General features: G+C 37.7%; 1 protein-coding gene and 1 pseudogene across 1 annotated transcript in view; both read left to right on the forward strand.

Annotated features, from left to right (window-relative positions):
* LOC140928538 (ephrin-B2a-like) overlaps positions 1–15,115 on the forward strand; it is a 145,237-nt gene that overhangs the window by 18,349 nt on the left and 111,773 nt on the right. The window lies entirely within an intron of this gene.
* LOC140928535 (phosphonopyruvate decarboxylase-like) lies at positions 2,600–13,122 on the forward strand (annotated as a pseudogene).

Raw genomic sequence — 15,115 nt, forward strand, 5'->3', positions numbered from 1 at the left:
AAAACCATATATGGAAGTTAGGTATGCTGTAAATGATTCATACATGACCGTATTAGGAAATCCACAAGATCCCGTATATGTTCCGACGGTACTGGAAGTCATCGGTAATTCAACACATTCATATATACATTTCTTTCCTCGAACGTAAAGATGTCTGACGATGAGCGATGGTTTTGCTTCGAGTTCTCGTTCTATTTCTTAAGGTCCTCGTAAAAAAGGAGGTAAAACGACGCGGGCCTTAATTACATCCAGTATCTTTTACTGCCAAATGCAAAAATTCCACGAAAGACGTTAAAGAAATGACCTGAATGAAACTGCGACTTTGCCATTTCGCCCAGGGATCGGCGGATGATCTTCTTACGATCGAAGGAAGTCGACTGAACAGCTAATGTGTACCCTGTGTATCTAGAAACCTGTTATATACTTCACCACTCTGAAGAAATCTTTACATGATCTCAACTGTGTCCTTAATAGAAGAAAACTGATTTGATCTGAAGTTAGATTATACTTTAAGCATGCTTTTACAGTATACTTTTGTCTTGTAGTGATTTCAAGATCCGGACAAACCTTCTTAGATCCTAAGATCAGAATGTGTCTTTCAGTTTCAAAGTATACTTAAAGTACACTTTTCTTTGCAAAACTATTTTTCAGAAGCACTGAAGTTTGAAGAAGTATACTTAAAGTATACTTAAGTATTTGAAGTATAAATGAAGTACATTTGCCAAATATACTTGATTTATACTTTTTTCTGGAAGTACAAACGAGGTATACTTCAAATGTACTTTTTTTCTGAGAAGTACATATAAAGTATACTTGAAGTATACTTAAAGTATACTTAATTTCTACAAGGGTGTGCTCGGCAAAAAACTGGAGAACTCCGACTAGAAAAATCTATCGGAAATCACGTCCCCGCAACCAGACGCTACTAAAACCTTATGAAAAAGCTAGACCTAAACAAAAAAGAATCATGAAGGAAAGAAATAATTTGGCTTAGGTCGCCTTTCGTGACTTGCCAGTATCCCGAAGGATTTCGCTGGTTAACAAGCCATCCTAAACCACGAGTGGAAAAATTCAAGGGCGACAAATTTGGCAAGGAATTCTGATTCCAACGTTCTTCAGAGGAAGCAAATCGATTAAAAACCGATACAGATTTTGTACAATCTGATTGGTCGGCTTTGAACTGGGAGTGCCACAGGCATCCCACGGAACAATCTCCTTATGTCATTTGAGGCCTTCTCATCACGCAACGCTCTTCTTGCGTGACAAGAAAAAAGGCTAAGTGTAGCCTGCGTGGCAAGCGTACGGGAAGATTTCATTTTACTGTTTTAGCCTCCGTTGAAGACGTTGAAGGTTTGTGTTGCAAACCGAAATATCGGGCAGATATAATTCACCATTTTATTTTGGTTTGCTGTCTTCATTTTTTCTATCTCTTTTCTTGCCGTAAGGATCAGTTTACTGTTTTAATTTTAAAATTTGATATTGAAGATTTTACTGATCCAGGTCTACTTAAGATCCAGCTGACCCTCACTGGTTTGTCGTTGTGGTTTTTGTCTCAACAAGTACTTAACGCGCGAGAGACAAGGGTTCCCTTCCCTCCTTCCTCGCGAGCCCTTCCCGCTTCCCATGTGCCTCAAATCCCATTTCCCTTCCCTCTCAAACGCCTGCCACCCAGGCTAGCCTGGTGAGACTCGGTCAAAGTTATCTAAAAACGGTTAAAAATTGGCCACAAATGCGCTATACATAAGACGTACTGCTCTGTCATGAACTGACTCGCCAGTTCTTGCCCAGTTCTTGTTTGAGTTCAGATCCTTTTGCATAGCAGATATTAGTATATTCCCATTGGCTTTCTTCTGGCAACACAATGACATCCATAAATGAGGGGATAAATATTTCTGGGGTTAACAGCTTTCTCAATGTCGCATACGGTGGATTTTGAGAGCTCTGTCGGGGCTCTGTCGTATGTGCTGATCATGATCATTTTTATTTTGGAACAGGAGTGGCATGATTGGTCAGTTGGCGTCGTCTAAAATCCATGCTCTTGCGCAATATATGTCGTAATTTTACTTTTTAGCGTTACTAGTGTTGGGTTCTTATAAGCGTTCATAATAGACCTTGTCACGGTTTTCGACGCCATCTTGACGAGTAGGCAAGCGCGTGAGAAATTACAGTGTTTGTATGAGAATCTAATGTCGAATAATTTCCGTAGAACGGCTGTTCTAAAAAAAATAAGATTTGTAAACTAAAGCTTCACTCCTAAGGATTGTACTGAAAAAATTTGAGGGCTTTACATGCCCTAGAAGACCTAGAACGACTTTTTAAATTTCCTATACATTTGTCTGTAAGAAAGTCTCGGGAAAATTACAGACAAATATATAGAAAATCTAAAGGAAGCCTCCGGGGAAATTTAAGCACAGGTACGCCTCCAAAACTTTTTAGGACAATCCTTTGCTTTGTAGCTTTAGTTTACAATTGATATTTTTTTCAGAACAGCCGTCTTACGGAAATTATTCGACATTAGATTCTCATACAAACACTGTAATTTCTCACACGTTTGCCTACTCGTCAAGATGGCGTCGAAAACCGTGACAAGGTCTATTTGTGTAGTGTATTGCAACGTGTACATGGCCTTTAGTGTCTCGCTTGTTTCTGCGCTTTTTCGTCGCCCTAAACCCCTTCTTACAACCAACGTAAGCACTGCAAATGAGATAAGGAATAAATCGTGCGATATGAGGGGGTCTTAATCTTCAAACTAAAGAAAAATAATTTGATATTTTTCTCGCAGGTTGTTTCACGGGTGCGTTCTTTGTCACTGGGATCTTTGAAATCCTCAGATGTAAGCTTCCTCTTTGGTGTTTTTTCTTTTCCTGTTTCTTGATTGTGTTAAGCCTGCGCTTATGTTTCGGTGGCTAACTCGTTTGTAGTTTTTGTGACATTTTTAGGTGGTTAATCCAGAGACTCAGGTAAGTATGCGTTTTAATTAGCTCATTTAATCTTATACCATTACAAACTTTCAAGATTGCTTTTCCATGGACTGATATTTAGTCACAGTGAGTCTGGGTTCGTCCATTAGTCACAGATTCCTGATTTGCCTTAAAACTTGGCTCGTTTCCGGGATTATCCAATGTTCATTGAACTCCTCTCGCGAGTAATTGTTGAATTGCAAAACAGTCAGTCAGAAGTGTATTCGTATAAACTTATACATGTATTTCTTGTGCTAAAGCAGTCATGTGTGACGCTTGACATATTGGTTTACAAACGTTTTAAAGAAAATAAAATCGAGTCACGTTCAAATATAGAAACTCCGTGTGTAATGAAGAATCGACTTTGACATTGTGGTGTGACAGTGAATAACAGCTGATGATCGCGCGTCCTTCGCAAGAATTAACTGAAGCATTATAAGCTTTATGTCTCTTCCAGCATTTCGTTATATGTTAATTTTCCTTGAAAAACAAACGTCATGCAAGAGAACTCGCAAGTGAATTACGAAATATTACATTTTCATGAGGGCTTTGCAGAGTTTTTCACTTCATGATTCTCAGACATAAATTCCTTTTTTAAAAGGTAATGGTTGGGTGGGCATTGATAAATAATTTCACCGTTTTAATACTCCAATCAGATTTCCAAAACACTGAAACTTGGCTTTTTTACTCTGGTTCTTGATGGTGTTGTACTCCATCCTGAAAATTTCTTACCCCCTCATGGAGGAGAGTTTATTGATTTGAGCCAACCACGTCTCAGTTTGCCTTTAATTTATACCCTTTTCCTCCTCAAAATGTGTACTGACCCTCCTTTGAGTGTTTTTGGATAATTTATTGAACCACACGTCGTTTTGTAGGTCGCTGAGCAGAGGGCACGGAATGAAGATGCAGGTCAATTCACTGAGCTAGTGAGAGACTTCCTAAACCCAAAAGACTTCTACAATGCCTTGTGTATGCATGGCATGGATTATTTTTGTGGGGTCCCAGACTCCCTGCTTAAAGACTTTTGTGCCTATGTGACAGCTGTCACTCCAAAGTCACGTCATGTCATAACAAGTAACGAAGGACAGGCAGTTGCTCTGGCCGCTGGTTATCACATGGCAACTGGAAAAGCAGGGATGGTTTAATATCTTCAGGTAATAGTGATCAGCCTTTTTTTCTTCCTTCTTTGATTTTGCTCTTTGTTTCTTTTTACATACATATGTACATAAACAGATAACTCAAAAATATTCTATCTCATTATTTAAAGTACATGTATAACGTGGGTTACAATGATACAATTTCCTATGATATTGTGGGGGCATTAGAGCACCTCGCTCCCTAGGTTTAGAGGTACCAGGTATCTGAGTTTGCCTCTTGGTGTTCTTTATTCTTCACAGCAGCTCATATGTTTTCTTCTACTGCATCACTTCTAGCCAAATTCGTTGTATCGCGCTGTGTGTTTGCAAATTTCGAATGGGTTTTTCTGTTCCGTCAATCATTTGAGTGGGGGTGGAGTTAATGCAAATCACAATGCAACGCAACTCACCTAGCTTGGCCCGCAAAAACAAAATTGAAAATGACCCTAAACTGCTCAAGAAAAGTGAAGGAGATCGCGATGATTAGTGGAATTTTTGTTGAGGGCAGGAGGCAGTCATTGGTTTATTCTTGCAAGAGACAAGAATAAGAAAGATCATAAAAAGCTTCAAAGAAAACTCGATCATTGCCTGAAACAGTGCGAAACAGGGTGATCACAAGCAGCGAACCTTGAAACACAGAAACAAACCAAGTGGATCGAAACGCACCAATCACAAGTAAACATGTGTTTCCTAAGAGGTCCGCTAAGTTGATTGACGGAACCAAAAAAACCAAAACTCCTTCAAAAAATGGAAAACGCACAGCTCGATACAACGAATTTGGCTATAACTACCTCTACTTAACATAATTACAACATCCCAACTGCCCACCACTACCAAAAAAACTGCACCAAATGTAGTGAATATAGTGATGTAATGTGTGAATGTGGGTACAACTTTGGGCTTGCTGACCATGAGAGTTACAAACTTGCTTCCTCAAGTGACTTAAACTAATTTAGTTAAGCAAGGGTGGCTTACTTTTTTTCATTTGCTTCTGTTGTAAATTATATTGTTATGTGGGATTTGGTTAAGAAATATTTTAAGAAGTGATTTCTTAAAATTTGTTGCGGTAACATAATTTTATTGTATCAGATTATTGCATCATCTTAAGTCAAATATCAAAACGGATATTCACATCATGGGAAGAAACATCGCAGTTACCAGTTTGAACATTGCTAGTATCTGTAGGTGCACCAGGAAGAGGGTGGAATGTTTTTGTCTCTCTGCATGGAAGCAATGATTAAAGAGTTTTAACTAATAACTGCAGCATACTATTAGATGTAAGATTAGAGTGAGTAATAACTGTCAAGGAATGGAGTGGTTTTTGGGGGTGTTGTTGCTTTTTCTTTCAGTAAACAGGTTACAAGTAATGGCCATATGTACATTTATTTATGTATAATGTACAGGCCACTCTTAGCATGTAAGTGTCATTTTATAGCAGTTTGTCATAAAATAATGCTAGTTACTGGCTTACTGTAGTTTGCGAAACGAAATGAAACGAAACGAAATGGAACGAAACGAAATGAAAATCTGTAGTTTGCGAAATGAAAATCTGTAGTTTGCGAAATGAGAATCTGTAGTTTGCGAAATGAGAATCTGTAGTTTGCGAAATGAAAATCTGTAGTTTGCGAAATGAGAACCTGTAGTTTGCGAAATGAAAATCTGTAGTTTGCGAAATGAAAATCCTCTGGAGAATGCCGACTTCAAATTCAGCGTGAACAACGAAGGAGAAGACAGAAGGAACATCGCTTAGCACAGCGAAGGCAACGCCGACAACAAGAGATAGAGGAATAGGAGATTGGAAACGGAGGCATTATGATCGTTTTACACTGTCGAAAACCCAGATATCTTAGTTTGCCGGTTTCCCCGCCGATATATAGATCAAAGTCTGCAGAGTTCCAGCTCTGTATTACGGCCCGAAGAATAGTAATTTTCGGGCGAACTGCACCGGGCCATATTTGTTCTTTGTTTTTTTCCTTTTCTAAATCCGGACGCAGAAATAATGCTAAATCTGCTTTTCAATACACTGTTAACAATAATACCACATAATACGCAAAAAAAAAGAAGAAGAAAAGAAAGAACAACGTATGGACCTTTAAGACGATATTCAAAGGGTGTCACCCATCCAGTTCGTAACCCCGACCGACAGGGCTTAACTTGAGCGCCTGAGCTTAAGTTAAATTTTTCTGGGCGAAACAGCTCTTTTGGGGGAATTTTCTGTTTAGAATATCCGAGTAGACGCAACGAGAATAGACTACGAGTATTCCCCCATTTTTCCCACAACTACAGTTATGAGAATCTGTACTTTGCGAAATGACAGTCTGTAGTTTACGAAATGACAATTTACTTTCGCCCAGAAAAATTTAACTTAAGCTCAGGCGCTCAAGTAAGCCCTGTCGGTCGGGGTTACGAACTGGATGGGTGACCCAGAGCAAATATCGTCTTAAAGGTCCATACGTTGTTGTTTCTTTTCTTCTTTTTTTTTTTGTGGTATTATTGTTAACAGTGTATTAAAAAGCAGATTTAGCATTATTTCTGCGTCCGGATTTAGAAAAAGAAAAAAACAAAGAACAAATATGGCCCGGTGCAGTTCGCCCGAAAATTATTATTCTTCGGGCCGTAATACAGAGCTGGAACTTTGCACACTTTGATCTATATATTGGGGGGGAAACCGGCAAACTAAGAAATCTGGGTTTTCGACAGTGTAAAACGATCATAATGCCTCTGATTCCAATCTCCTATTCCTCTGTCTCTTGTTGTCGGCGTTGCCTTCGCTGTGCTAAGCGATGTTCCTTCTGCTCCGCGGTTTCTTGTTGACGACTCTTCTCCTTCGTTGTTCACGCTGAATTTAAAGTCGGCATTCTCCAGAGGATTGTGATTTCGCAAACTACAGGTTCTCATTTCGCAAACTACAGATTTTCATTTCGCAAACTACAGATTTTCATTTCGCAAACTACAGATTTTCATTTCGTTTCGTTCCATTTCGTTTCGTTTCATTTCGTTTCGTTTCATTTCGTTTCGCAAACTATACAGTAAGCCCTAGTTACTTAGCACTGTCCTATTAGAACCTAGCTTTTTTCTTTCTACTAGAATTCTGGATTAGGAAACGTAGTCAATCCTCTGATGTCCCTAGCTGTGCCAAATGTGTACAGCATCCCCATGCTGTTGTTAGTAGGGTGGAGAGGAGAGCCTGGAAAAAGAGATGAACCACAGCACATGATACAAGGACAAGCTACACCTGGCATACTTGGTACACTAACTTCTCTTTATCCATGTACATGTATCCCTACAAAATTACTGTATTCTGTCAAAGTTTGAAAGTTATTATACAAGGCTGTTTGAATTTGGAGCACTTATATTTAGAGGGGCTCGTCTTCAGAATTTTATAAAGACCTTTCTAATGTTATGACTCTCCTCACTTTCAAGATTAGCAGCTTTAAGAGGCCACTAGTGTCAGGTTTATTTAAATTGTTAGGGTAAAAAAAACTTGATGTCAACTTCACAGGCAAAAAAATGAAAATTAATGCTGGTAGCTTTTTAAATCCACAGTATTTTAGTTATGTGCTAGTGACATGGTTTAACTGGTGTACAGACTCCAAGAATACTGAACAGTACAGTAAATTGTTCACTGAAAACAAATTACAGTTTTCTCATATTTTTTTACACTACACCTGAGTCTTTTACCATCTTTCCCAAGGGTAATACTTTCCCATAGTTGCTAAGTGACAATTTAGTTGAAAATTGATGTGTTATAATAACTTTTTAGTAAGGGCAGATGTGTAAATAATACCCTTTTAATTTACATGCATGAGAACTCAATTTGAACAGCTTGGGAGATACTTTTCCAGAAGCTGTTATTACCATGGTACCCCTACTATTCTTACTATAATTAATATGACAGTGTTTGTAAAACTGAACAAACTGTTGAGACCTTTTCACTTTTGATGTTTCTTTTTGTGATTTTTTTTTCAGCATCGTGTGGTATTCCTTTCCAAGTATTACCTGATTACCAGGAAGGTGCTGAACAGGTAAGAAATTAAAATAAAGTTTATCTGAAGAGTATGTAACAGCAAAAACAAAAACAAAAAAAAGCTGCACATTCTTTCATTAAAAAGGGGTTTCTAAGGGGTCTGTTACTGGTGTCAGAAGTGATATCTGCCAAACATAACTGTGAGTTTTGTTAGTGATATTCTTGCATCATAATAAAATGCAAGGATCAGGAGAATATGTATACTGGGGTGGCCAGAGAGATCTTTTAATTTCTTTACTGTTAACCATTCTTCTCCACATCAGCATTATAGGATTTAATGTAAGGTTTGTGAAAAGGTTTCTTTGATGCCCTACCTCTTTTAATCTTATTTACTCTAACTGTATGGTAAAATTTGTTTATTGTACTCAGTTATTTTACATAGGTAAACTTTGACTTAAAATGTAAGAAAGAAAACTGTTGATTGCCATGATGTTTGCTGACTGACACATTATTTGACATTTTTTCAGGCTTTGTATGTTGCCAGAAAGCATATGGAAACATCTAAGGGGCCCTAGTGCGGAGGCAAAACTTCTTACCATACAAGTTTGAAAAAGAGCCAGATCTGTTAGTACTTTAAATTTCAATTTTTTTAAAGTATGATAATTGTTATATTGGAACCTACAGAACAGGAAGTTACAAATTTAAATCACCATGTGACACAAAATTAATATTATTTGGCTTTCTTGCAATTTTGTCTTGTTTTTCCATTTTTTTGTGTGTGTGTAATTTTTTTGTATCTAGTTTTTGAATTTACATATTTTTATGGTCATGCAATGAAAAGGTGTCCCCCCCCCCAAAATCCTACCCAATTTTTCCCACAAAAAATGTTCTCCTCTGAAGTTAAGTTTAATAACAGAAAACAAAGTGCTGTACTTTCCAACTAAACACAACCTTCTGAAAATTGCCAAAAGAAATCTCCAGCAACAAAAACTACATAAAAACCAGCACCTTTTGGCCATCCCAATGACAGTTCACCTATTGTTTTCACCCCGATTAAGCAGCCATCAGGCATTTGATTCATTAATTTCTTGGCTTTATTTGAAAAATATGGTGAAAGAAAAGTAGCAGTCCAAAAAGAAGGTGACAAGGTGGTGGCTAGTTATTAAGTTCAACTATAGCTTCCATATGGTACAAAAAACATTGATCCACAAAATTAAACTCTCCAAAATATCTCCTGTTGCATAATATGTTACAGTTAAACCTCTCATTTGGCAACCACTCTTCAGAAATTATTAATTTGTCCTAACAGTCAATCTAGGTACATTTACTCTTTATTTAGTAAGCTCTTCACAACAGTGTCCTGTCATCAAATGCAGTCTGGTGACTAAAGCACATGTCAAAGGCTGAAATTTACCTTTCTACAACAGCCATTTAGAGGCCGATTATTGAACACTTGTATGTTGTTGGTCAAAATGAAATTTAACTTAAAATGGTTTCAGCCTAGACTGATTCCCAAATCATCCTTTTTCTCTTAGCCCTAATAATTCATGATCATGACTATAATCAACATTAGATTCAACATACTGAGGTTGAAACAATTTTGATGTGAAGTTCAGTTTGACCTACACATATACAAAACCCTTTTTTGCATTCTACTGGTGAAAATTTGTAAAAAAAGCTTTAAATTATTACAAAAATTTTAATTTCAACAAAAATCAGTTGGGAGTGAATATACTCTCTCCTATTGTCAATTGAGTGTACTTAATTTGTGATCATTTTTGTTTTTCTCTTGGTTAGTTACCCATTGAACAGGGAAGGAGCCTTGCAAGTCATTGTGGATTCCCTAAAAGACCGTGATGTGGTCGTTGGTACAACTGGTATGCTGTCGCGGGAGCTCTTTGAATACAGGGTTGCCAAGGGTCATGGCCATGAGAAGGATTTTTTGACTGTCGGATCTATGGGTCATGCATCAGCTATTGCATTGGGTATTGCCCAGTTTAAACCCAAAAGACAGGTATCGTGATTATTTTTTCTGCTCAGTAGCACTTGAATTACTGAAGGCTAAAGGAATAAATATTTTGACATAGAATTTTCACTCTTCACAATCGATTCTGTCACTTTTGCCAAGTTACTGGTAGAGGTAATACATGTACCTGCTTTCTGCCATTCATTATCTATTTAAAAGCATTTGTTGAAAAAAGCTTTGGACTTTCATTTCATCTGATGTCATGCATTTGGACCTTCTATCACATATAATCTTATCGTGTGCATTTCAACCTTCTATCATGTGAAAGTTACATTAGTAAAGGACAGCATTATTGCAGCAACAGAGTTTTCATGGTTTGAAAAAAAAAACTTTAATTTTCAGCTTGTCTTTCTGAAACATAAGAAGGCCTGAAAGTTACTTGCTTGAAAGTTATTGGAGAGGAATTTTTTGAGCACTGGTTTTGACCTTTCATCTCACCCTCGCTCCCCAACCTTTGGTTATTGGTACATGTAGTTGATGCTAAATAAATAGCAGGAACATGTTATTTAAGAGGTCTAAATTGTTACTGTTGTTTTTTTATTGGTAAGGTATTTTGCCTTGATGGTGATGGTGCTGTGATCATGCACATCGGGTGCCCTTGCCACTATTGGACAAAGTGAAGTACCAAACTTCAAACACATTTTAATCAACAATGGCTGCCATGATTCAGTAGGAGGACAACCCACAGTTGGTTTTAGTCAAACTTTTGATTTTCTGGAAATTGGCAAAGCATGTGGATATAGATCAGTAAGTCTGAGGACCCAGTGTACAAAATGTTATTATTTTTTAATTTTTTAAGTTGAGTTATTTCTTCTACCAGTTTTATCAAATCACATGGATTTGACTGATCAGGGAATTAACAGGACAGTGCAAAAGAACTAACTTTATACCTAATGATAATGGTAACATGATATTCCTGTTAGGCTCAGCATGCAAAGAAAGTAGTGTCCAATAGCCTCGGGCTAGTGGATTTTGCTATCAGGCTAGTAAATACTGTTTTTAACTTGCCCGATGGGCCAGTGATATTTTTTGAGGAATTCGACTAAGAGAAGTCTGAACTGAAATCAATTCTGCTAGTCAAGACGTTTTTTGGGCTAATTGAAATATAATGATGTCTGGGCTAGTACATGCTAGCTTCAGCTTGCCCGAATGGTTTTTGCAAGCTGTAAAAATGATTTTCTTTGCACCCTGAGGCTGTTAACAGAGGTAACACACCCACAAAATATGGATGCTGAGTGGAGGAGTGATGATTTCACAAAAACCAAATTAATGTAAATAATGATGGGATTATGGCTAGGATTGTCAAAGAAAGAACATGATGATCATTACCCACTTGCCAAAAAATCTCTGGGTTATTGTAAAATGGTGCTGCGCTATAAGGGGTAGGGTTGTTATGCTTTGATGAGTCCTCCCCAATACAAATTCTTTTAAAATTAGCTTGGATTGCAAGGCGTACAATCTAGGTCAAATTTAGAAGGATTTCTATGGTGGCGTTAGAGGCTGAATAACGTCACTTCCATCTCACCACCAATTTGCACAATGGTTATTTTTGGCAAGTGAACACTTTTCTTCCTGTTCTTTCTGATAATACCAATCAATCTCACAATTTCCCAAATTCAAATTTTTTTGGATGTTACATCCCTTCTTTACTCTCACTTGCATGTCCCTATGTTTACTTTTGAAGCTTAAGTATTAAAATGTTAAATTAAATGTTGTTGTTAAATGGTCTCCTCTCAAATTATGCACATGTGTATGTAAAACTCATAAGATGGCTCGTTGATTTCTGTTTCTTTGTTCAGGTATTAGCAGCTGAACAACCGGAGGAGATAACTGAAGCTATTGAACTCATGAGAAGCCTGGAGGGTCCAGTCCTCCTGGAGATCAAGACAAACAAGGGTGGAAGAAAAGACCTGGGGCGACCAACAAGATCTCCAATCCAAAATAAGAAGGACTTCATGCACTTCCTAGCTATTGACCACTAATTTCAATAACACTTTATGGTAGATTAAGTATTTTTCCATCAGGTCTATGAATGACTTGGGCTTTGCCATCTGCAACACCAAGAATTGCAAAATATCAGGTATTTACATGCCTCTCACTAAGCAAGTTCAAGATTTGAACTATGAGTAATGGACCAAGTTTTTCCCTCTGTCTCTTGGCCCAGTTGTGTGGGTCATAAATCCAGAGGAAGAAATAGGGTCCCATAACCTAAGATTAGTAAGATATTAATGTATCTCTGAGTATGGTCATTAGGCGAGAAAGAATGCTTTCGGCTTTTCAGGAGAAAAAAGCTCTTGGAATGATCAATCAAGATGTGCAGTTCAACTGAGAGATATAATTTTATTTCCAGATTATGGCAAAACAGTCAAGCATGTCTGTTTGCACACTTCATGTGCATACCTTTAACACATCATCAACAGCTGAAGGCTGGTTTCTATAAGGTTACAGCAACCACTGAAATAATTCAACAATCAAAAATCTTGAATTACAGTATTTTCTTTGGCGAGCAGAAAAAAGTGTGCTGTATGTTCAGTTTAGACCTGTTGCTTTTTATTTTCTTGCTTTTTTTGTTGTTGTCTTGGTTGCTGGAGCTTGCCAGTAGCAGTATGCCACAAATCAATTCTTAATATGTGACGATTTTGTTGAAAAACTAATGAAAAAGGCCTGACAGAAACTACATCCTCAAGGTACCCATACAGAGGCTCTGTGATGAATGCAATGATTATTGCAAAGATAGCTGACTTCCTGTGATCAAAGTGGTCATCATATAAAACCAGGCTTAGCAGTTAACTCAATCATCACTAAATCATATGTATTGTACTTTAATTGTAATCAGCCTTAGTTGTTTATAATTTTTGGTTAAATATCTAAAAAAATACAGTAACTTGGTGATGATGATTTTGGGTTCAGAAGGGGTTTATAGGCTATTTGCACAATGGTGTCATGTCACCACCATGACCAGAATTTATCTGGTATTTCCTTTTGTAATTAAAGTAGTTTTAGTAATCTCAGCAAGGGTTAATTAACACAAGCCCTAATTTGCACAAGACAGAGAAACCCTAAATGAATTCTGGTAGCAGTAGTAGACTGATTTCATCATCCAAATGGCCTATTGTTTGTCAATCATGTCCATGTAGTGAACTTGCTCCAGGCCTAACACCTCAACCCTAACTTCAGTTGTCTGACTCTCTAGCACCAACTATTTGCTGATGTGCAACTTTGAGAAAGGTGTCCTACAAGGGCTTTGAGAGAGTTAACTGCAGATAGGTGATAGGTTTTCAAAATTTAATTTCTCCTTGTGTATTTTTATAGAAAAAGTAATGAAATGTATTTCAAGGTTACTCGATGCTGTGTGATCACGTCTTTATACCCTTGTGATTGATTTAATAAGTGGTGTTGTTGCTAGGAGACAGTGATCACGCATCTTGTTAGTTCTAACCTTGGTACCAGGCCTTTATCCACTTTTGGAATGAAGCCCTAAGAAACCCCTTGGTAATAAGGGTAAAATTTAGCGATTTCATATTAAAGCTACGGCTAAAAGATGAAACATGTTCGTCCAATATCATGTGGAGAGAGTATGTTGGACCGTTCAGCAAAATTTTGTATTTTTCCCTTGTTTGATCTGTAGATAAAACATCTTCATCCAACGTCCTTGTCACGAACAGATATTTGAGCGTTCAGCCAACAAAGCAAACCAAGCTTTAAAAGGGGCGGGGGGACTCCGGTCCACTAAGAATGTGACAGTGTTGAGGGCTCACTTTCTCTGATGTATGTATTGTCAAACTTCGTTTGTTCCTGTGGCCCCCCTTCCCGTCCCGGCGCCCCTTCTAGCCCCGCCAAGTTACGTGTACGTGACAAACATGATGTTGCACGAAAATACGTTTGATGTTTAGCCGAGCCTTAGGATGCAAAATAATCAGGACAGTGATCTTATTTTTCATTCGAGATAAACCCCCTGATGATATATAAATAACTATTCAAAGAAGCGATATCCTAGAAAACTGTTAATAATTTATTAGTGTGCGATATTTAAGAGAAAAAGTATGCTCTAGATCTTATTCTTACTTGCAAGATAAATAGCCTTAAAGTTAAAAAAAACGACTGCAATTAAACCTTATCCATAGTACGAAAAATGCTGCGGTCATTTATTCTTCCAAGATATCTTCAAATTTTACCCGGTGACTTTGCGTGCTCTGCCCCACTGGGCATAAGCCTGTGGAGAGATTAAGGGTTAGGGCATACTTTCAACAAAGACGAGGAATGCGGTCTCTTTATTGGCTCAGACGTGAATTAATAACGATTAAATAACACATAAGGTACACGTTAGTAAAACAAACTGGCGATGAATCCTACGTTTCAGTGTCCTTGTAACACGTGACGCCACCATTGCGAAGGCAACCACACTACAGGTTAAGAGAATGACAAATTAGGGTGCATCGAAGAATCTATTTTCGAATTTTTCCCTTTCTTTTGTCGTAACGAACCCAAATAATTTAATGTTGGGTTTTCCTAAAGAAACGTACCCTAAGTGTCTGCTGGATTTCATGTTAACTGGAATGTAATTTAGCTTTGTCGCTAGCTTTTGGTTGCTCAAGATAAAAAAAGGCAAAGATTGAAAAAAAGAAAACAAAATCAACACCCAACGACGGCTTGGTTATAAACTGAAAATCTGAAGAGTTTCGCTAAGTGGAACTTCATGCAGTTGTCGTTCTGTTATGGACTTAGTTAATAACCGAAGCCGGAAATGGGCATTAGAAAGGGAACAGAATCAGGACGACAATTTTCGTATTTTGACAAGAAACCAGATGAGAAATACATGACTGATACGTATGTGATGATCATATCACAATTTTTACTTCCGAACTTAAACTGTTGGAAAAGTTGGCCACGTTTTTCAATTAGCGTTTTGAAGTTTAAGCCTGGTTCATGAATCGGTGACAAATTGAGGTGATTCATGTGCAGCAAGGGCATTCAGCTCTCATCGTGAAGTGGTAAAATTTGTTGGTTTTCATTATTTCGTTAGTTT

This window comes from Porites lutea, chromosome 2, assembly GCF_958299795.1.
Source record: "Porites lutea chromosome 2, jaPorLute2.1, whole genome shotgun sequence".
Taxonomy (NCBI): Eukaryota; Metazoa; Cnidaria; class Anthozoa; order Scleractinia; family Poritidae; genus Porites; species Porites lutea.